Source organism: Tasmannia lanceolata, unplaced genomic scaffold, assembly GCF_043159265.1.
Source record: "Tasmannia lanceolata isolate RefF3 unplaced genomic scaffold, GAP_Taslan_0.1 ptg000003l, whole genome shotgun sequence".
Lineage (NCBI taxonomy): Eukaryota > Viridiplantae > Streptophyta > Magnoliopsida > Canellales > Winteraceae > Tasmannia > Tasmannia lanceolata.
This window is the reverse complement of record NW_027518680.1, coordinates 32494614-32515615: the sequence shown is the minus strand read 5'-3', so window position 1 is coordinate 32515615 and position 21002 is coordinate 32494614. Positions and strand designations below refer to the sequence as shown.

General features: G+C 41.3%; 11 non-coding genes and 5 pseudogenes across 11 annotated transcripts; all 16 read right to left on the bottom strand.

Moving 5' to 3' along the window:
- Window positions 1-8289: 8289 nt before the first annotated feature.
- Window positions 8290-8412, bottom strand: LOC143870134 (5S ribosomal RNA; annotated as a pseudogene).
- Window positions 8413-9010: 598 nt separating this feature from the next.
- LOC143875224 (5S ribosomal RNA) lies at window positions 9011-9129 on the bottom strand. Its single transcript, XR_013249880.1, has one exon. It is a non-coding gene; the product is annotated as a 5S ribosomal RNA (ribosomal RNA).
- Window positions 9130-9698: 569 nt separating this feature from the next.
- Window positions 9699-9817, bottom strand: LOC143875263 (5S ribosomal RNA). The gene has a single exon (XR_013249921.1). It is a non-coding gene; the product is annotated as a 5S ribosomal RNA (ribosomal RNA).
- Window positions 9818-10415: 598 nt separating this feature from the next.
- On the bottom strand, window positions 10416-10534 carry LOC143870084 (5S ribosomal RNA; annotated as a pseudogene).
- Window positions 10535-11130: 596 nt separating this feature from the next.
- Window positions 11131-11249, bottom strand: LOC143875372 (5S ribosomal RNA). Its single transcript, XR_013250022.1, has one exon. It is a non-coding gene; the product is annotated as a 5S ribosomal RNA (ribosomal RNA).
- Window positions 11250-11785: 536 nt separating this feature from the next.
- On the bottom strand, window positions 11786-11904 carry LOC143875357 (5S ribosomal RNA). Its single transcript, XR_013250009.1, has one exon. It is a non-coding gene; the product is annotated as a 5S ribosomal RNA (ribosomal RNA).
- Window positions 11905-12502: 598 nt separating this feature from the next.
- On the bottom strand, window positions 12503-12621 carry LOC143870100 (5S ribosomal RNA; annotated as a pseudogene).
- Window positions 12622-13219: 598 nt separating this feature from the next.
- On the bottom strand, window positions 13220-13338 carry LOC143875269 (5S ribosomal RNA). The gene has a single exon (XR_013249926.1). It is a non-coding gene; the product is annotated as a 5S ribosomal RNA (ribosomal RNA).
- Window positions 13339-13935: 597 nt separating this feature from the next.
- Window positions 13936-14059, bottom strand: LOC143875377 (5S ribosomal RNA). Its single transcript, XR_013250027.1, has one exon. It is a non-coding gene; the product is annotated as a 5S ribosomal RNA (ribosomal RNA).
- Window positions 14060-14657: 598 nt separating this feature from the next.
- On the bottom strand, window positions 14658-14776 carry LOC143875407 (5S ribosomal RNA). The gene has a single exon (XR_013250052.1). It is a non-coding gene; the product is annotated as a 5S ribosomal RNA (ribosomal RNA).
- A 599-nt stretch (window positions 14777-15375) lies between these two features.
- On the bottom strand, window positions 15376-15494 carry LOC143870105 (5S ribosomal RNA; annotated as a pseudogene).
- A 598-nt stretch (window positions 15495-16092) lies between these two features.
- Window positions 16093-16211, bottom strand: LOC143874867 (5S ribosomal RNA). Its single transcript, XR_013249535.1, has one exon. It is a non-coding gene; the product is annotated as a 5S ribosomal RNA (ribosomal RNA).
- Window positions 16212-16788: 577 nt separating this feature from the next.
- On the bottom strand, window positions 16789-16906 carry LOC143870108 (5S ribosomal RNA; annotated as a pseudogene).
- A 596-nt stretch (window positions 16907-17502) lies between these two features.
- On the bottom strand, window positions 17503-17621 carry LOC143875368 (5S ribosomal RNA). Its single transcript, XR_013250018.1, has one exon. It is a non-coding gene; the product is annotated as a 5S ribosomal RNA (ribosomal RNA).
- A 599-nt stretch (window positions 17622-18220) lies between these two features.
- On the bottom strand, window positions 18221-18339 carry LOC143875391 (5S ribosomal RNA). Its single transcript, XR_013250037.1, has one exon. It is a non-coding gene; the product is annotated as a 5S ribosomal RNA (ribosomal RNA).
- Window positions 18340-18937: 598 nt separating this feature from the next.
- On the bottom strand, window positions 18938-19056 carry LOC143875055 (5S ribosomal RNA). The gene has a single exon (XR_013249719.1). It is a non-coding gene; the product is annotated as a 5S ribosomal RNA (ribosomal RNA).
- Window positions 19057-21002: the final 1946 nt, after the last annotated feature.

Here is a 21002-nt window from a genome sequence, read left to right as displayed (position 1 = left end):
TATCATGTGTACTTTCACTTGAAAATTTGTATTTTCATGATAAGTTTCACTGTCATGCCATATATCCTAATAGTTAGCCATATTAGGATCAAATGTCCATTTCTATGCATGACAATTTAAGAATATATTTTTAACTTGAAATATATATATTCTTGCTTATCATGATGAGTCTATACTTACACATCACCTCATGATAAGATTCTAATAGGAATTTTAAAAATAAAAGGGGGCTTATCATGCTAAGTCTAAAACTTGCTTAATTTCTTTCATGATAAGTAAAATATAAGCTTTAACTTGCTAATCTATTACTATATTTTGGGTCATAGGGTAGATTTATATTGGAATTATATATATACTAAGATATACCCTAAAAAGTTGTGCTAAATTTGGAATGTCTCTTTGTTTTTCCAACATAGGCTTGATTTGTTTTGTGTCATTCCTTTCCTATGTTGATTATATCTTATCATGCCATATATACATTAATTTAATTGGTAAATCATGATAAGAAACTAGGGGGAGCATCATATTCTCATTGTATATCTTGATGCTTTATGTATTGTGCTTAAGTGCTTAATTCTTCCTTTTTGCTTATGCCAAAAGGGAGAGAATTTGTATAATTGATTAGATCCATTATCATATGCATTCTTGTATTATACCTTGTTGAATATATCTCATGCATATGTTGAGGGGGAGTAGTCATGATTAAATTGTCCATCTAATCCTCATAAGAGGTTCCTCCCACCTATCTAATCAATTTGGTTTGTCATCATCAAAAAGGGGGAGATTGTAAGCCCAAGGGTTCCCCAAGGATTCCCCATGGGTTCATTCAATCACCTTGTTTTGATGATTAACAAACACAAATTGATTAGTCGTTTATGGACTGATCAGTTGCCTTGAGTGTTGTGTCTTAGACAGGAACTTGACATGCTTGACATGTCATATCGCCATTACACAATGCAACACAACACATGCTTGAGGATCAACATGCAAAGGAGCTTGAACACATTGGTGGCATCATCCTTGGAAGATGTTAAAGCAAGGAGCTCAAGTGAAGATCCCACAAGCAATCCAAGAACCACATTGAAGATCAAATGAAGATTGGCTCAAGAGTTCATTCAAGAGAGTGTTAAAAAGGGTAGTATGTATCACCTTTCTCTCTTGTGTTTTCTCTTGATCAAGGCACATCTTAAAACCCCTAAAATATGTTTTTCAAAGAGACTAACACACCCTTTAAGGACTTAAATGGATAAGTGAATGGCCATGGTGGTGTACCAACATGTTGGGACCCATATGGCATTCAACACAAGAATGAACAAAACAGAGTTCCGAAGCAACAACCTGGACCAGCAACTAAATCCTATCAAAACTTATTTAAAACATTTTCAAATATTTTTGAAAATATTTTTAACAGATAGCTCTCATTTTTCTCATATCCGTAGAGTATAGAAACGTCAAAATCCGACGAGAAATGAGGGAGATATGAATTTTACAAGTTCGACACTGTTTGCTGGAAACCAGTCTCGGAACTCCGAGAATTATTCTCGGAGCTCCGAGCTCGGAACTCCGAGAACATTCTCGGAGCTCCGAGAAATGCACCAGATTCTAAATTTAAAGGCTCTGTTTGAATTCTCGGAACTCCGAGATTTGCTCGGAACTCCGAGAATTTCGCTCGGAACTCCGAGAATTTTTCTCGGAACTCCGAGAAATGTTTTTCTTCAAAAAAATATAGCCGTTGGGGTGCAACGGCTAGTTGATTTTTTGACCCAGTTTTGACTGTTTTACCCCCCAAACGGTCACATGGAGTTGGGACTTTATATATACCCATTCAAGGGTCCAAAACACTAGAGGAACATTGTCCAACTTCAACAAACCATAGAAAATCATTTGTGAACTATTTTTGGTTAAATTCTCTCACCAACCAAACTCTTTGTACCTTGATTTGAGAAAATCTTTTGAGATTGGTTTAGGCTTAAACTTGTTTATTCTTGAGAGCATCCTTGGAGCTTCAACTTGCATTGTAGCCTACATAGAGGCAAAGCTTTTATCTTCTTCTTTATTCGATCGGTGGCAAGGGCATCCGTGTTTAATTCCCTTGGGAGAAAGCGCTTAGAACTCGGCGGAGAAGGAGAGTCATTGTAAAGGTGGAAGGGCATCCTTATCTAATTCCCTTGGAGTGTAAAAGCCTCGGAGCCGGGCGTCGTGGAGGTCTCAATAGTGGAAATCCTCAAGTGCGACCTTGAGTAGAGTGGAGTAGGCCGTTTGCCGAACCACTATAAATCTTTGTGTCACTTGTGTTGGTATTTCTCTATCTTTCTCTCCCTCTCACTTTCTTATTTATTTGTGCTTGCATTCTTACATATTTGGAATTGAGTGAGTAGTTAGCATTTTGGTTTTGATTGAATATTGGTACCTTGCTAACTAGGCTAAATCACCTAATTAAGTTTGCTAATTAACAAGGGTTTTTGAACTTTTATTAATTTGTAATATTGTTTAAGTTCAACTATTTCAAACTTAATTAAACAAGGGATAAGTCTTGGGTGAAATTTTAGTAAAAGTTTTCAAAAGGTAAAAGTTTTATAAACATCCTATTCACCCCCCCTCTAGGTTGCCAAACCAAGTCACTACTTGGATTTCAATTGGTATCAGAGCTTGGGCTCTTGATTAAGACCCTAACCGGTTAAGAGTTGAACGATCTAGTTTTTTTTGGCAACTTAAAAGATGGGATCTAGACTACCTATTTTGGATGGTTCGGATTATGGATCATGGTTGATCCATATGAAGACATACTTAAAAGATCTAGATAAAGATATGGTAAAGATAATTGAAAATGGATTTATTTTAAATGCTAAATCTAAAGGATTAAATGAATATAATAAAAAATTATCTTTATTAAATACGAAAGCCCTAATTGCAACATGTTGTGCATTACCACCACACATTTATGAGAAGGTATCCTCATGTACTAATGCTAAAGAGATTTTAAACAAACTTGAAAAATCTTGTCAAAGTGAAATCCTATGCTTAAGTGGAATAATTGAGAAATCTAATGAAAATGCTTTGGAAAATATTGATTTCACATTTGAAGAACTACATTGTGCTTTTCAAGATTTGAATAAGAAACTTGAGGATCAACTAACTAAGAATTCAAACTTGAAAAATAATTTAGCTAGTATTCACAAGGAGTTTAGGTCACTAGAAATAGACCATGCACATCTTAGTGAAGAGAATGAAATGTTTGAAAATAATTTTATCGAACTAAGTGAAACCATTAAATCACTAAGAGAAGAAAATGAACTCCTTAAAGAAGAAGAAGATAAAATCAAGAATTCCTCATCTCTTGAAACAAATAACTTCAAAATGGAAATCAATGATTTGAAAATCAAGAATGAGAAACTTGAGTTGGAAAATTACAAACTACAAGAAAGTGTAAAACATAATTGCCATCATGACCATTCTTGTAGATCATCATGTTCATCCCGTCCATCTACCTACTCATATATGTCTTGTGATTTTTGTGGTAGATTTGGACATTACAAATCTAAATGTATGTTTAGATTTGTAAAAAGCAGTAAGTTTGTTTGGGTTAAAAAGGACTTATCACCTAGAGCAAACTTGCTTGGAACCAAGATGGTTTGGGTTCCAAAATCCCCTACTTGAATCACATCATATGATTAGTAGATTTAGGGGTAATGAGCTTAAAATGAAATATCTTTTGATAGATTTGTTTGTGTAGATACCATGTACTTATTCTTGTTTGATTCTCATGTATCTATACGTTCTACTCTAAGTGCACACACTATGATTTAGATCTTATTACACTTAGTATTCATCCACATTCATGCCACTATAGAATTTAATGTGAAAACCATAATTTGATCCTAATAGAATATACAACCACATCACTTGCCCATGTGTTCAAATTAAATCTACAAGTATATCCTTAGCATTTGAACCCATATTGGTAGTTGCTAGTAATTACATTAAATGATCACATCTTTCTAGCAAAACCAAAGGAAACCCATAGGTTTAAGACTTGAACCTAAATGGTTTTAAAATCCTTGGTCTCTTCCCAAAATTCATAAAAGGATATAATTTGTAAGGAAGTTGAAAATATGCCTAGATTCAATGTATCACTTGAAATGAAAATATCATAGGAATCTAGAATCATATTTGGGCATTTACTCACTTGAGTAAAATTAAAATTCACTATGGTGATTGTGTACACTAGATTATGATGGGAACATATATCTCCCACACATCTTGGTTTTCAATGGGCTTATGCACTATGTGCTTAATGCCTTATCTTTACATTTGTGGTATGTGAATGTAGGAAGAAGATGTTTGGACCATGTACCTTATGTATCATGATCATTGTGTCCAAACATGGTAGACTATCCATGGAAGCTTTGATATAGATCATATCTTCCTCATGATTACCCATAGTGGTATACTCTCACTCATGAGCCATGGATGTCTCTCTTAGACATGGTTCTTTAATGTCCATTCTTCTATGTCTAAGTTCTATAGAATCAAGTCAAATTGGAATTCTTATATATATATATTCTATAGATATCACCCCTTGGTTGATTATATCTACATGTATGAGATGTCAAACTTTAACTTAAAAGTCACTCAATTGGTGCCCTTAGCCTTCTTAGATTCTAAGAGGGAGATGGTACACTCACCGTAATTAAAATATTTAACAAATTGGCATTGTGCCTACCTCTCAAACATGAATAGGTATACATTTACATGTGATCTCCCTGGCTAGTTATATATGTTGCATACTTAGGGAAGTAAAACTTAAATTTGAAAAATATTATATCACATTTAGGGGGAGCATGAGCCAAAGATTGAACATCTTTTGTGCTATGCTTGTTTATCATGATGAGCTAAACTATGACTATCATTTTATCATGATAAACCGACACTTGGAGAGTAAAGTGTCTTCTTAGCCCAAGGGTTGATCTAAAATCATTCATTTGAAGATCCTTAGAGTCTATGTTAGGACTACACTTTGGATTCATGCATTGCATGACTCTCTTTCAAAGGGGGAGCTTAAAGGTCAAGATTTGTCCTTAGTGGCTTATCATATGATACTCAATGTATATATCATTTGGATTATGATAAGTACACCCATTAGGAGCCATGATTGCTCCATATGTGGTTAGTTCGGGCTTGTCTTATGCTCCTAAATTGGTATCATCTAGCATGTGACTGTTTTAAGACAAAAAGCCCATAGCTTAGGACTTAAAGTCATATCTTTTAGGCTTTTAGACTTATCTTGGATGATCTAGATTGGTATCATCTATTCCAAGAATAAGTTTTGATGGCCAAGCATTCAATTGTCATATCTTTGGCCTATTGTGTAATGTCATACCTTGTTTTTATATAAGGCAAATGACAAATACAAAGGGGAGAGATTACCTTTGCTATATTCATGTTTAAAATGACTATAATGACTTGCTTATATAGTTCATTTTTTCATTCCCCACCTATATGTGCTTATATGTTCATACTTTAACAAAAAAACAAAAAACAAAAAAAAAAAACAAAAAAAGGCTTAAATGTTCATCTTTTTGAATTTTGTGCTCAATCTTGAATATCTTTCTTGTTTCCCATTCATAGGAGAAAATTATACTTTGTAATCTTAATCTCTATGAATTTGATTGCTTATCATGTGTACTTTCACTTGAAAATTTGTATTTTCATGATAAGTTTCACTGTCATGCCATATATCCTAATAGTTAGCCATATTAGGATCAAATGTCCATTTCTATGCATGACAATTTAAGAATATATTTTTAACTTGAAATATATATATTCTTGCTTATCATGATGAGTCTATACTTACACATCACCTCATGATAAGATTCTAATAGGAATTTTAAAAATAAAAGGGGGCTTATCATGCTAAGTCTAAAACTTGCTTAATTTCTTTCATGATAAGTAAAATATAAGCTTTAACTTGCTAATCTATTACTATATTTTGGGTCATAGGGTAGATTTATATTGGAATTATATATATACTAAGATATACCCTAAAAAGTTGTGCTAAATTTGGAATGTCTCTTTGTTTTTCCAACATAGGCTTGATTTGTTTTGTGTCATTCCTTTCCTATGTTGATTATATCTTATCATGCCATATATACATTAATTTAATTGGTAAATCATGATAAGAAACTAGGGGGAGCATCATATTCTCATTGTATATCTTGATGCTTTATGTATTGTGCTTAAGTGCTTAATTCTTCCTTTTTGCTTATGCCAAAAGGGGGAGAATTTGTATAATTGATTAGATCCATTATCATATGCATTCTTGTATTATACCTTGTTGAATATATCTCATGCATATGTTGAGGGGGAGTAGTCATGATTAAATTGTCCATCTAATCCTCATAAGAGGTTCCTCCCACCTATCTAATCAATTTGGTTTGTCATCATCAAAAAGGGGGAGATTGTAAGCCCAAGGGTTCCCCAAGGATTCCCCATGGGTTCATTCAATCACCTTGTTTTGATGATTAACAAACACAAATTGATTAGTCGTTTATGGACTGATCAGTTGCCTTGAGTGTTGTGTCTTAGACAGGAACTTGACATGCTTGACATGTCATATCGCCATTACACAATGCAACACAACACATGCTTGAGGATCAACATGCAAAGGAGCTTGAACACATTGGTGGCATCATCCTTGGAAGATGTTAAAGCAAGGAGCTCAAGTGAAGATCCCACAAGCAATCCAAGAACCACATTGAAGATCAAATGAAGATTGGCTCAAGAGTTCATTCAAGAGAGTGTTAAAAAGGGTAGTATGTATCACCTTTCTCTCTTGTGTTTTCTCTTGATCAAGGCACATCTTAAAACCCCTAAAATATGTTTTTCAAAGAGACTAACACACCCTTTAAGGACTTAAATGGATAAGTGAATGGCCATGGTGGTGTACCAACATGTTGGGACCCATATGGCATTCAACACAAGAATGAACAAAACAGAGTTCCGAAGCAACAACCTGGACCAGCAACTAAATCCTATCAAAACTTATTTAAAACATTTTCAAATATTTTTGAAAATATTTTTAACAGATAGCTCTCATTTTTCTCATATCCGTAGAGTATAGAAACGTCAAAATCCGACGAGAAATGAGGGAGATATGAATTTTACAAGTTCGACACTGTTTGCTGGAAACCAGTCTCGGAACTCCGAGAATTATTCTCGGAGCTCCGAGCTCGGAACTCCGAGAACATTCTCGGAGCTCCGAGAAATGCACCAGATTCTAAATTTAAAGGCTCTGTTTGAATTCTCGGAACTCCGAGATTTGCTCGGAACTCCGAGAATTTCGCTCGGAACTCCGAGAATTTTTCTCGGAACTCCGAGAAATGTTTTTCTTCAAAAAAATATAGCCGTTGGGGTGCAACGGCTAGTTGATTTTTTGACCCAGTTTTGACTGTTTTACCCCCCAAACGGTCACATGGAGTTGGGACTTTATATATACCCATTCAAGGGTCCAAAACACTAGAGGAACATTGTCCAACTTCAACAAACCATAGAAAATCATTTGTGAACTATTTTTGGTTAAATTCTCTCACCAACCAAACTCTTTGTGCCTTGATTTGAGAAAATCTTTTGAGATTGGTTTAGGCTTAAACTTGTTTATTCTTGAGAGCATCCTTGGAGCTTCAACTTGCATTGTAGCCTACATAGAGGCAAAGCTTTTATCTTCTTCTTTATTCGATCGGTGGCAAGGGCATCCGTGTTTAATTCCCTTGGGAGAAAGCGCTTAGAACTCGGCGGAGAAGGAGAGTCATTGTAAAGGTGGAAGGGCATCCTTATCTAATTCCCTTGGAGTGTAAAAGCCTCGGAGCCGGGCGTCGTGGAGGTCTCAATAGTGGAAATCCTCAAGTGCGACCTTGAGTAGAGTGGAGTAGGCCGTTTGCCGAACCACTATAAATCTTTGTGTCACTTGTGTTGGTATTTCTCTATCTTTCTCTCCCTCTCACTTTCTTATTTATTTGTGCTTGCATTCTTACATATTTGGAATTGAGTGAGTAGTTAGCATTTTGGTTTTGATTGAATATTGGTACCTTGCTAACTAGGCTAAATCACCTAATTAAGTTTGCTAATTAACAAGGGTTTTTGAACTTTTATTAATTTGTAATATTGTTTAAGTTCAACTATTTCAAACTTAATTAAACAAGGGATAAGTCTTGGGTGAAATTTTAGTAAAAGTTTTCAAAAGGTAAAAGTTTTATAAACATCCTATTCACCCCCCCTCTAGGTTGCCAAACCAAGTCACTACTTGGATTTCAACTTCCTAGGAGGTCATCCATCCTAGTACTACTCTCGCCCAAGCACGTTTAACTTCGGAGTTCAAATGGGATCCAGCGCATTTGGGCTGGTATGATCGCACCCATCATGCCTCTCCATTCTCAAAGTAATAAAGAGTTTCCATTCGCATTGTCGTACGAAGTCCGTTCAAATGAAAGTGCAAAAAAATCCTGCTAAATGACATCAGATGGACGATCTGAGCGTGGCGGGAAGCCGAATGACCGCCATGGCTGTCCAAGCGTGATGAATCTTCTCGAGTACCCTCGAATCAATATAAGAATCGCGACGATCCGACGGGCGGATCAAAAGTTATCGTCGGAACGATATTTGTGCACCCAAGGGTTACTCACTTCCAGTAAACACCTTCCGACCAGATTCCTGACTCGCATCCACTAGTATACTCATCCGCTATGGCCGGTACGTTACTGAATCTGAACAAACCCTCGCTATATTTTGACCGCAAATGAAATGTCCGAACGAATTCCGTTTATCCAATCAATAGACACTATCACCCCGCCATAATAAAGATCGGACATATTTGAATTCACCATCCGGAAGAAAATAAATACATCTAAACCGAAACCTACGCGGCGTCGCACTAAACGTGCCTTTCAATCCTCCTCGAAGTTCCAGAACCGAAAGATTGTTCGAAAAAATTGGTAGATAGCGGAAAAAATTGACAGGGGTGCAACACGAGGACTGCCCAGGAGGTCACCCATCCTAGTACTGCTCTCGCCCAAGCACGCTTAACTTCGGAGTTCTGATGGGATGCAGTGCATTTGTACTGGTATGATCGCACTCAGCATGCCTCGCCATTCTCAAAGTAAGAAAGAGTTTACATTCGCATTGTCGTACGAAGTCCGTTTAAATGAAAGTGCAAAAAAGTCCATTTAGATGACATCGGATGGACGATCCCAGCATGTCCGGAAGCCGGATGACCGCCCCGGCTGTCATAGCGTGATGAATCTTCTCGAGTACCCCCGAATCAATATAAGAATCTGACGGGCATATCAAAAGTTATCGTCCGAACGATATTTGTGCACCCAAGGGTTGCTCACTGCCAGTAAACACCTTCCGATCCGATTCCTGAATCGCATCCACTAGTACACTCATCCGCTATTGCCGGTACATCACTGAATCTAAACAAACGGCCGCTATATTTTGACCGCAAATGAAATGTAAGAACGAATTTTGTTTATCTAATCAAATGACACTATCACCCTGCCATAATAAAGACCGGACGTATTTGAATTCACCATCCGGAAGAAAATAAATACATCCGAACCGAAACCTATGAGGCGTCACACTAAACGTGTATTTCGATCCTCATCGACGTTCCAGAACCGAAAGATTGTTCGAAAAAAGTGACAGGGGTGCAACACGAGGACTTCCCAAGAGGTCACCCACCCTAGTACTACTCTTGCCCAAGCACGCTTAACTTCGGAGTTTTGATGTGATCCAGTGCATTTGTGGCGGTATGATCGCACCCAACATGCCTCTCCATTCTTAAACTAGTAAAGAGTTTCCATTCGCGTTGTCGTACGAAGTCCGTTTAAATGAAAGTGCGAAAAAATCCGGCTGGACGACATCGGATGGACGATCCGAGCATGTAGAGAAGCCGGATGATTGCCAGAGCTGCCAATGCGTGATGAATCTTCTCGAGTACCCCCGAATCAATATAAGAAACGCCACAATCTGACGGGCGGATCAAAAGTTATCGTCGGAACGATATTTGTGCACCCAAGTGTAGCTCACCGCCAGTAAACACCTTCCGACCGGATTCCTGACTCGCATCCACTAGTACACTCATCCGCTATGGACGGTACGTCACTGGATCTAAACAAACCTCCGCCATATTTTGACCGCAAATGAAATGTCAGAACGAATTCCGTTTATCCAATCAAACGACACTATTACCCCGCCATAATATAGACCGGACGTATTTGAATTCACCATCCGGAAGAAAATAAATACATCTGAACAGACACCTAGGAGGTGTCGCACTAAGCGTGCATTTCAATCCTCGTCAAAGTTCCAGAACCGAAAGATTGTACGAAAAAAGTGGTAGATAGCCGAAAAAACTGATAGGGGTGCAACCCGAGGACTTCCAAGGAGGTCACCCATCCTAGTACTACGCTCGCCAAAGCACGTTTAACTTCCGAGTTCAAATGGGATCCAGTGCATTTGTGCTGATATGATCGCACCAGCATGCCTCTCCATTCTCAAAGTAATAAAGAGTTTCCATTCGCATTGTCGTAAGAAGTCCGTTTAAATGAAAGTGCGAAAAACTCCTGCTAGATGACATCGGATAGACGATCCGAGCATGTTGGGAAGCAGGATGACCACCAAGGCTGTCAAAGCGTGATTAATCTTCTCGAGTACCCCCGAATCAATATAAGAATCGCTACGATCTGACGGGCGGATCAAAAGTTATCGTCGGAACGATATTTGTTCACCCAAAGGTAACTCACTGCCAGTAAAGACTTTCCGACTGGATTCCTGGCTCGCATCCACTAGTTCACTCATCCGCTATGGCCGGTACGTCACTGAATCTAAACAAACTCCCGCTATATTTTGACCGCAAATGAAATGTCTGAACGAATTCCGTTTATCCAATCAAACGACACTATCACCCCGCCATAATAAAGACCGGACGTATTTGAATTCACCATTCGGAAGAAAATAAATACATCCGAACCGAAACCTATGAGGCGTCGCACTAAATGGGTCTTTCAATCCTTATCGACATTCCAGAATCCGAAGATTGTTCGAAAAAAGTGGTAGATAGCGAAAAAAAGAGACAGGGTGCAACACGAGGACTTCCCAGGAGGTCACCCATCCTAGTACTACTCTCGCCCAAGCACGCTTAACTTTAGAGTTGTAATCAGATCCAGTGCATTTGTGCTCGTATGATCGCACCCAACATACATCTCCATTCTGAAAGTAATAAAGAGTGTCCATTCGCATTGTCGTACGAAGTCCGTTTAAATGAAAGTGCGAAAAAATCCTGCTAGATGACATCGGATGGACGATCCGAGCACGTAGAGAAGCCGGGTGACCGCCAGGGCTGTCAAAGCATGATTAATCTTCTCAAGTACCCCCGAATCAATATAAGAATCGCCACGATCTGACTGGCGGATCCGACCGAATTCCTGACTCGCATCCACTAGTACACTCATCCGCTATGGTCGGTACGTCACTGAATCTAAACAAACCCCCGCTATATTTTGACCGCAAATGAAATGTCAGAACGAATTCCGTTTATCCAATTAAACGACGCTATCACCCCCTGCCACAATAAAGACCTGACGTATTTGAATTCACCATCCGGAAGAAAATAATTACATCCGAACAGACACCTAGGGGGCGTCGCACTAAGCGTGCATTTCAATCCTCGTCGAAGTTCCAGAACCGAAAGATTGTTCGAAAAAGTGGTAGATAGCAGAAAAAAGTGACAAGGGTGCAACACGAGGACCTCCCAGGAGGTCACCCATCCTTCTACTACTCTCGCCCAAGCACGTTTAACTTCGGAGTTCAAATGGGATCCAATGCATTTGTGCTCGTATGATCACACCCAGCATGCCTCTCCATTCTCAAAGTAATAAAGAGTTTCCATTCGCATTGTCGTACGATGTCCGTTTAAATGAAAGTGCGGAAAAATCCAGCTAGATGACATCGAATGGAGTATCCCAACATCTCCGGAAGCCGGATGACCGCCCGGGCTGCCGTAGCGCGGTGAATCTTCTCGAGTACGCCCGAATCATTATAAGAATCGCCGCGATCTGACGGGCGGATCAAAAGATATCGTCGGAAGGATATTTGTGCACCCAAGGGTAGCTCACTGCCAGTAAACACCTTCCGACCGGATTCCTGACTCGCATCCAATAGTACACTCATCCGCTATGGCTGGTACGTCACTGAATCTAAACAAACCCCCGCTATAATTTTACCGCAAATGAAATGTTAGAACTAATTCCGTTTATCCAATCAAACGACACTATCACCTAGCCATAATAAGGACCGGATGTATTTGAATTCACCATCCGGAAGAAAATAAATACATCCGAACAGACACCTAAGTGGCGTCGCACTAAGCGTGCATTTCAATCCTCGTCGAAGTTCCAGAACAGAAAGATTGTTCGAAAAAAGTGGTAGATAGTGGAAAAAATTGACCAGGGTGCAACACGACAACTTCCCAGGAGGTCACCCATCCTAGTAGTAGTCTCGCCCATCCACGCTTAACTTCGGAGCTCTGATGTGATCCAGTGAATTTGGGCTGGTATGATCGCACCCAGCTTGCCTCTCCGTTCTCAATGTAATAAAAAGTTTCCATTCGAATTGTCGTACGAAGTCCGTTTACATGAAAGTGCGAAAAAATCCTTCTAGATGACATCAGATGGACGATCCGAGTAAGTCGGGCAGCTGGATGACCGCCATGGCCGTCATAATGTGACGAATCTTCTCGAGTACCCCCGAGTAAATATAAGAATCGCCACGATCTGACGGGCGGCTCAAAAGTTATCTTCACAACGATATTTGTGCACCCAATGGTAGCTCACTGCCAGTAAACACCTTCCGACCGGATTCCTGACTCGCATCCACTAGTTCACTCATTTGCTATGGCCGGTACGTCACTGAATCTAAACAAACCCCCGCTATATTTTGACCGCAAATGAAATGTCAGAACGAATTTCGTTTATCCAATCAAACAACACTATCACCTCGCCATAATAAAGACCGGACGTATTTGAATTCACCATCCGGAGGAAAATAAATACATCCGAACAGACACCTAGGAGGCGTCGCACTAAGCGTGCATTTCAATCCTCGTCGAAGTTCCAGAACTGAAAAATTGTTCGAAAAAAGTGGTAGATAGCGGAAAAAAGTGACCGGGGTGCAACACGAGGACTTCCCAGGAGGTCACCCATCCTAGTAGTACTCTCGCCCATCCACGCTTAACTTCGGAGTTCTGATGTGATCCAGTGCATTTGGGCTGGTATGATCGCACCCAGCTTGCCTCACCGTTCTCAAAGTAATAAAGAGTTTCCATTCGAATTTTCCTACGAAGTCCGTTCAAATGAAAGTGCAAAAAAATCCTTCTAGATTACATCGGATGGACGATCCGAGCATGTCGGTCAGCTGGATGACTGCCATGGCCGTCATAATGTGACGAATCTTCACGAGTACCCCCGAGTCAATATAAGAATCGCCACGATCTGACGGGCGGATCAAAAGTTATCGTCGGAACGATATTTGTGCACCCAAGGGTAGCTCACTGCCAGTAAACACCTTCCGACCGGATTCCTGACTCGCATCCACTAGTTCACTCATCCGCTATGGCCGATACGTCACTGAATCAAAACAAACCCCCGCTATATTTTGACCGCAAATGAAATGTCAGAACGAATTCCGTTTATCGAATCAAACGACACTATCACCCCGCCATAATAAAGACCGGATGTATTTGAATTCACCATCAGGAAGAAAATAAATACATCCGAACAGACACCTAGGAGGCGTCGCACTAAGCGTGCATTTCAATCCTCGTCGAAGTTCCAGAACCAGAAGATTGTTCGAAAAAAGTGGTAGATAGCGAAAAAAATGACAGGGGTGCAACATGAGGACTTCCCACGAGGTCACCCATCGTAGTACTACTCTCGCCCAAGCACGCTTAACATAACTTCGGAGTTCTGATGGGATCCAGTGCATTTGTGCTGGTATGATCGTACCCAGCATGCCTCGCCATTCTCAAAGTAATAAAGAGTTTCTATTCGCATTGTCGTGCGAAGTCCGTTTAAATGAAAATGCGAAAAAATCCTGCTAGATGATATCGGATAGACGATCCTAGCGTGTCCGGAAGTCCGATGACCGCCCGGGCTGTCATAGCGCGATGAATCTTCTCGAGTACCCCCGAATGAATATAAGAATCACCGCGATCGGACGGCCGGATCAAAAGATATTGTCGGAAGGATATTTGTGCACCCAAGGGTAGCTCACTGCTAGTAAACACCTTCCGACCGGATTCCTGACTCGCATCCACTAGTACACTCATCTGCGATGGCCGGTACGTCACTGAATCTAAAGAAACCTCCGCTATATTTTTACCGCACATGAAATGTCAAAACGAATTCTGTTTATCCAATCAAACGACACTATCACCCCGGCATCATAAAGACCGGACGTATTTGAATTCACCATCCGGAAGAAAATAAATACATCCGAAGAGACACCTAGGAGGCGTCGCACTAAGCGTGCATTTCAATCCTCGTCGAAGTTCCAGAACCGAAAGATTGTACGAAAAAAGTGGTAGATAGCGGAAAAAAGTGACAGCGGTGCAACACGAGGACTTCCCAGGAGGTCACCCATCCTAGTATTACTCTCACCCAAGCATGTTTAACTTCGGAGTTCAAATGGGATCAAGGGCATTTGTGCTGGTATGATCGCACCCACCATGCCTCTCCATTCTCAAAGTAATAAAGCGTTTCCATTCGCATTGTCGTAAAAAGTCAGTTTAAATGAAAGTGCGAAAAACTCCTGCTACATGACATCGGATGGACGATCCGAGCATGTCGGGAAGCAGGATGACAGCCAGGGCTGTCAAAGCGTGATGAATCTTCTTGAGTACCCTCGAATCAATATAAGAATCGCTACGAATTGACGGGCGGATCAAAAGATATCGTCGGAAGGATATTTGGGCACCCAAGGGTAGCTCACTACTAGTAAACACCTTCCGACCGGATTCCTGACTCGCATCCACTAGTACACTCATCCGCTATGGCCGGTACGTCACTGAATCTAAACAAACCCCCGCTATATTTTGACCGCAAATGAAATGTCAGAACGAATTCCGTTTATCCAATTAAACGACACTATCACCCCCGCCATAATAAAGACCTGACGTATTTGAATTCACCATCCGGAAGAAAATAAATACAACCGAACAGACAGCTAGGAGGCGTCGCACTAAGCATGCATTTCAATCCTCGTCGAAGTTCCAGAACCGAAAGATTGTACGAAAAAAGTGGTAGACATCGGAAAAAAGTGACAGGGGTGCAACACGAGGACTTCCCAGGAAGTCACCCATCCTAGTACTACTCTCGCCCAACCACATCTAACTTCGCAGTTCAAATGGGATCCAGTGCATTTGTGCTGGTATGATCGCAGAGAGCATGCCTCTCCATTCTTAAAGTAATAAAGAGTTTCCATTTGCATTGTCGTAAGAAGTCCGTTTAAATGAAAGTGCTAAAAACTCCTGCTACATGACATCGGATGGACGATCCGAGCATGTCGGGAAGCAGGATGACCGCCAGGGCTCTCAAAGCGGGATGAATCTTCTCGAGTACCCTCAAATCAATATAAGAATCGCCACGATCTAACGGGCGGATCAAAAGTTATCGTCGGAACGATATTTGTGCACCCAAGGGTAGCTCAGTGCCAGTAAACACCTTCCGACCGGATTCCTTACACGCATCCACAAGTTCACTCATCCGCTATGGCCGGTAAGTCACTGAATCTAAACAAACCGTCTCTATATTTTGACCGCAAATAAAATGTCAGAACGAGTTCCGTTTTTCCAATCAAACGAGACTATCACCTCGCCATAATAAAGACCGGACGTATTTGAATTCACCATCCGAAAGAAAATAAATACATCCGAACCGAAACCTAAGAGGCGTCGCACTAAACGTGCATTTCAATCCTCATCGAAGTTCCAGAACCGAAAGATTGTTCGAAAAAAGTGGTAGATAGCGGAAAAAAGTGATAGGGGTGCAACACGAGGACTTCTCAGTAGGTCACCCAACCTAGTACTACTCTCGCCCAAGCACGTTTAACTTTGGAGTTCAAATGGGATCCAGTGCATTTGTGCTGGTATGATCGCACCTAGTGTGCCTCTCCATTCTCAAAGTAATAAAGAGTTTCCATTCGCATTGTCGTACGATGTCCGTTTAGATGAAAGTGCGAAAAAATCCTGCTAGATGACATCAGATGGACGATCTGAGCATGTCGGGAAGCAGGATGACCGCCTGGGCTGTCAAAGCATGATGAATCTTCTCGAGTACCCCCGAATCAATATAAGAATCGCCACGATTTGACTAGCGAATCAAAAGTTATCATCGGAACGATATTTGTGCACCCAAGGGTAGCTCACTGCCAGTAAACACCTTCCGACCGGATTCCTAACTCGAATCCACTAATACACTCACTTAATCTAAACAAACCCCCGCTATATTTTGACCGCAAATGAAATGTCAGAACGAATTCCGTTTATCCAATCAAACAACACTATCACCCCGCCATAATAAAGACCGGACGTATTTGAATTCACCATCTGAAAGAAAATAAATACATCCGAACAGACACGTAGGAGGCATCGAACTAAACGTGCATTTCAATCCTCGTCGAAGTTCCAGAACCGAAAAATTGTTCGAAAAAAGTGGTAGATAGCGGAAAAAAGTGACCGGGGTGCAACACGAGGACTTCCCAGGAGGTCACCCATGCTAGCACTACTCTCGCCCATCCACGCTTAACTTCGGAGTCTGATGTGATCCAGTGCAATTGGGCTGGTATGATCGCACCCAGCCTGCCTCTCCGTTCTCAAAGTAATAAAGAGTTTCCATTCATATTGTCCTACGGAGTCCGTTTAAATGAAAGTGCGAAAAAATCCTGTTAGATGACATCGGATGGACGATCCTAGCGTGTCCGGAAGCCGGATGACCGCCCGGCCATCATGGCGTGATGAATCTTCTCGAGTACCCCCGAATCAATATAAGAATGCCCGCGATCTGACGGGCGGATCAAAAGATATCGTCGGAAGGATATTTGTGCACCCAAGGGTAGCTCACTGCCAGTAAACACATTCCGACCGGATTCCTGACTCGCATCCACTAGTACACTCATCTGCGATTGCCGGTACGTCACTGAATCTGAAGAAACCCCCGCTATATTTTGACCGCACATGAAATGTCAGAACGAATTCTGTGTATCCAATCAAACGACACTATCACCCCGCCATAATAAAGACCGGACGTATTTGAATTCACCATCCGGAAGAAAACAAATAATCCGAAGAGACACCTAGGAGGCGTCGCACTAAGCGTGCATTTCAATCCTCGTCGAAGTTCCAGAACCGAAAGATTGTACGAAAAAAGTGGTAGATAGCGGAAAAAATTGATAGGCGTGCAACCCGAGGACTTCCCAGGAGGTCACCCATCCTAGTATTACTCTCTCCCAAGCACATTTACCTTCGAAGTTCAAATGGGATCCAGTGCATTTGTGCTGGTATGATCGCACCCAGCATGCCTCTCCATTCTCAAAGTAATAAAGAGTTTCCATTCGCATTGTGGTAAAAAGTCCGTTTAAATGTAAGTGTGATAAACTCCTGCTACATGACATCGGATGGACGATCCGAGCATGTCGGGAAGTAGGATGACAGCCAAGGCTTTCAAAGCGTGATGAATCTTCTCGAGTACCCCCTAATCAATATAAGACTCGTCACGATCTGACGGGCGGATCAAAAGTTATCGTCGGAACGATATTTGTTCACCCAAGGGTAGCTCACTGCCAGTAAACACCTTCCGACCGGATTCCTGACTCGCATCCACTAGTTCACTCATCCGCCATGGCCGGTACGTCACTGAATCTAAACAAACCCCCGCTATATTTTGACCGAAAATGAAATGTCAGAACGAATTCCGTTTATCCAATCAAACGACACTATCACCCGGCCTTAATAAAGACCGGACGTATTTGAATTCACCATCCGGAAGAAAATAAATAATATCCGATCAGACACCTAGGACGCGTCGAACTAAGCGTGCATTTCAATCCTCGTCGAAGTTCCAGAACCGAAAGATTGTTCGAAAAAACTGGTAGATAGCGGAAAAAAGTGACCGGGGTGCAACACGAGGACTTCCCAAGAGGTCACCCATCCTAGCACTACTCTCGCCCATCCACGCTTAACTTCGGAGTTCTGATGTGATCTAGTGAAATTGGGGTGGTATCATCGCACCCAGCATGCCTCTCTGTTGTCAAAGTAATAAAGAGTTTCCATTCGCATTGTCGTACGAAGTCCGTTTAAATGAAAGTGCAAAAAAATCCTTCTAGATGACATCGGATGGACGATCCGAGCATGTCGGGCAGCTGGATGACCACCACGGCCGTCATAACATGACGAATCTTTTTGAGTACCCCCGAATCAATATAAGAAACGTCACGATCTGACGGGCGGATCAAAAGTTATCGTCGGAACAATATTTGTTCACCCATGGGTAGCTCACTGCCAGTAAACACCTTCCGACCGGATTCCTGACTCGCATCCACTAGTTCACTCATCCGCCATGGCCGGTACGTCACTGAATCTAAACAAACCCCCGCTATATTTTGACCGCAAATGAAATGTCAGAACGAATTCCGTTTATCCAATCAAACGACACTATCACCCGGCCTTAATAAAGACCGGACGTATTTGAATTCACCATCCGGAAGAAAATAAATACATCCGAACAGACACCTAGGAGGCGTCGCACTAAGCTTGCATTTCAATCCTCGTCGAAGTTCTAGAACCGAAAGATTGTACGAAAAAAGTGGTAGATAGCGGAAAAAAGTGACAGGGGTGCAACACGAGGACTTCCCAGGAAGTCAGCCATCCTAGTACTACTCTCGCCCAAGCACGTTTAACTTCGGAGTTCAAATGGGATCTAGTGCATTTGTGCTGGTATGATCGCACCCAGCATGCCTCTCCATTCTTAAAGTAATAAAGAGTTTCCATTCGCATTGTCGTAAGAAGTCCGTTTAATTGAAAGTACTAAAAACTCCTGCTACATGACATCGGATGGACGATCCGAGCATGTTGGGAAGCAGGATGACCGCCAGAGCTGTCAAAGCGGGATAAATCTTCTCGAGTACCCCCGAATCAATATAAGAATCGCCACGATCTGACGGGCGGATCAAAAGTTAACGTCGGAACGATATTTGTGCGCCCAAGGGTAGCTCGTTGCCAGTAAACACCTTGCGACCGGATTCCTGACTCGCATCCACTAGTACACTCACCCGCTATGGCCGGTACGTCACTGAATCTAAACAAACCCCCGCTATATTTTGACCGCAAATGAAATGTCAGAACGAATTCCGTTTATCCAATCAAACGACACTATCACCCCGCCATAATAAAGACCGGAGGTATTTGAATTTCACCATCCGGAAGAAAATAAATACATCCGAACAGAGACCTAGGAGGTCACCCATGCTAGTACTACTCTCGCCCATGCACGCTTAACTTCAGAGTTCTGATGTGATCCAGTGCATTTGGGCTGGTATGATCTAGACACAAATGGGTAAGATATCCTAAACTAGGCTCACACACGTGACGCACATGTGTTCGTATTCTAGATGCATGTGTGGGTTAATCTAGGGGTAAGGCCAAGAATTCCCTTAGCGCGAATCCGTGTTCGATATACTGTACCAGTGTCTGGCGTATCAGTACGTGAACAAGAGATCCGTTTACGCACCATAAGGTGCTAGGCTAAGGGTGGAATGCTTCTCTAGCACAGAGGCACCAGGTGATGAAATCCCAGTCAACCATGCTAGATAACACTCCGGGTTCCTAAAATAGGACGTGTGTGCACGTGAGATGCAAGGGTTTAGATGCAAGTGATGTAAGTGTGTGCAATAAGTTTGCGCAATCTATGATGCCTTCAGGTTTTGTTAGATTAAGTTTGAGTATGATGTGATGAGAAAATAAAATAAGACAAACTAATCTAACAAGCATATAAGAGATAGAGTTTTTATGAGCCAGTTAAATTAAATTCAAATGAGTTATCCTTTGAAGCTTTGATGAAGTTAGGTGATCCCCAGCAGAGTCGCCAAACTGTGGGACCCCGATCCCGCGAGAGGGGTGGGGCGCGAGCCGCCACGCACTCTCTTGGTCTCTCGTACCCACGCGATTGGCGTGTGCTCTTTTAGTATTGATTTTAATTCATCTTTTATATGAACTTGGGATCACTAAGGCAATCCGAATTCCACACAAAAGAGACTGACAAAGTCGCCACCTAGATGTGAGATCTAGGACCCATAATTAACCAGAAATCTAGACTCGCTACCTGGTTACAAGAATGGAAGGTATGGGGAGTTATCCACCACACGCACCATTCCCGCCCGATAATCGGTCGTCGATTCCAAAAGCTAACTCTTTTAAATTTATTTTAAATGGCTCATTCAACTCTCTATTAATGTACGAACTAAGTGACATGCATCCTATGATCTAATTTCATTGTGGATCCTAAATGTGTATCTTGATTCCTTAATTTGTTTGGATTCAATCTAGGTGCAAGTTCTCCTAAGATTCTAATTTCATGGAAAATCCTAAATGATTTAATTAAGAATGTACAAGAAAATTAATGTACAAAAACCCCAGAATTTGTTGTGGAGCCGACTCGCGGTTGGTATGCCATCAGACATCCAAGCTGCCTATGTACCCAAGCCTCACTGGGATCAGAGTCGACGTAGTTCGATGCACCTAAGCTAAGCTACTTATGCCTAACTCAACTAAGACACCGACCTAGACGGGATTGACTGTTTCAACAGTTTTAAGAGAAGTTATTTAATTCAAGTTGAGGATTTTATTATCCTAAGATTTTATCTAAGATGTTATATGATTCTTATCTAAATACAAGTTG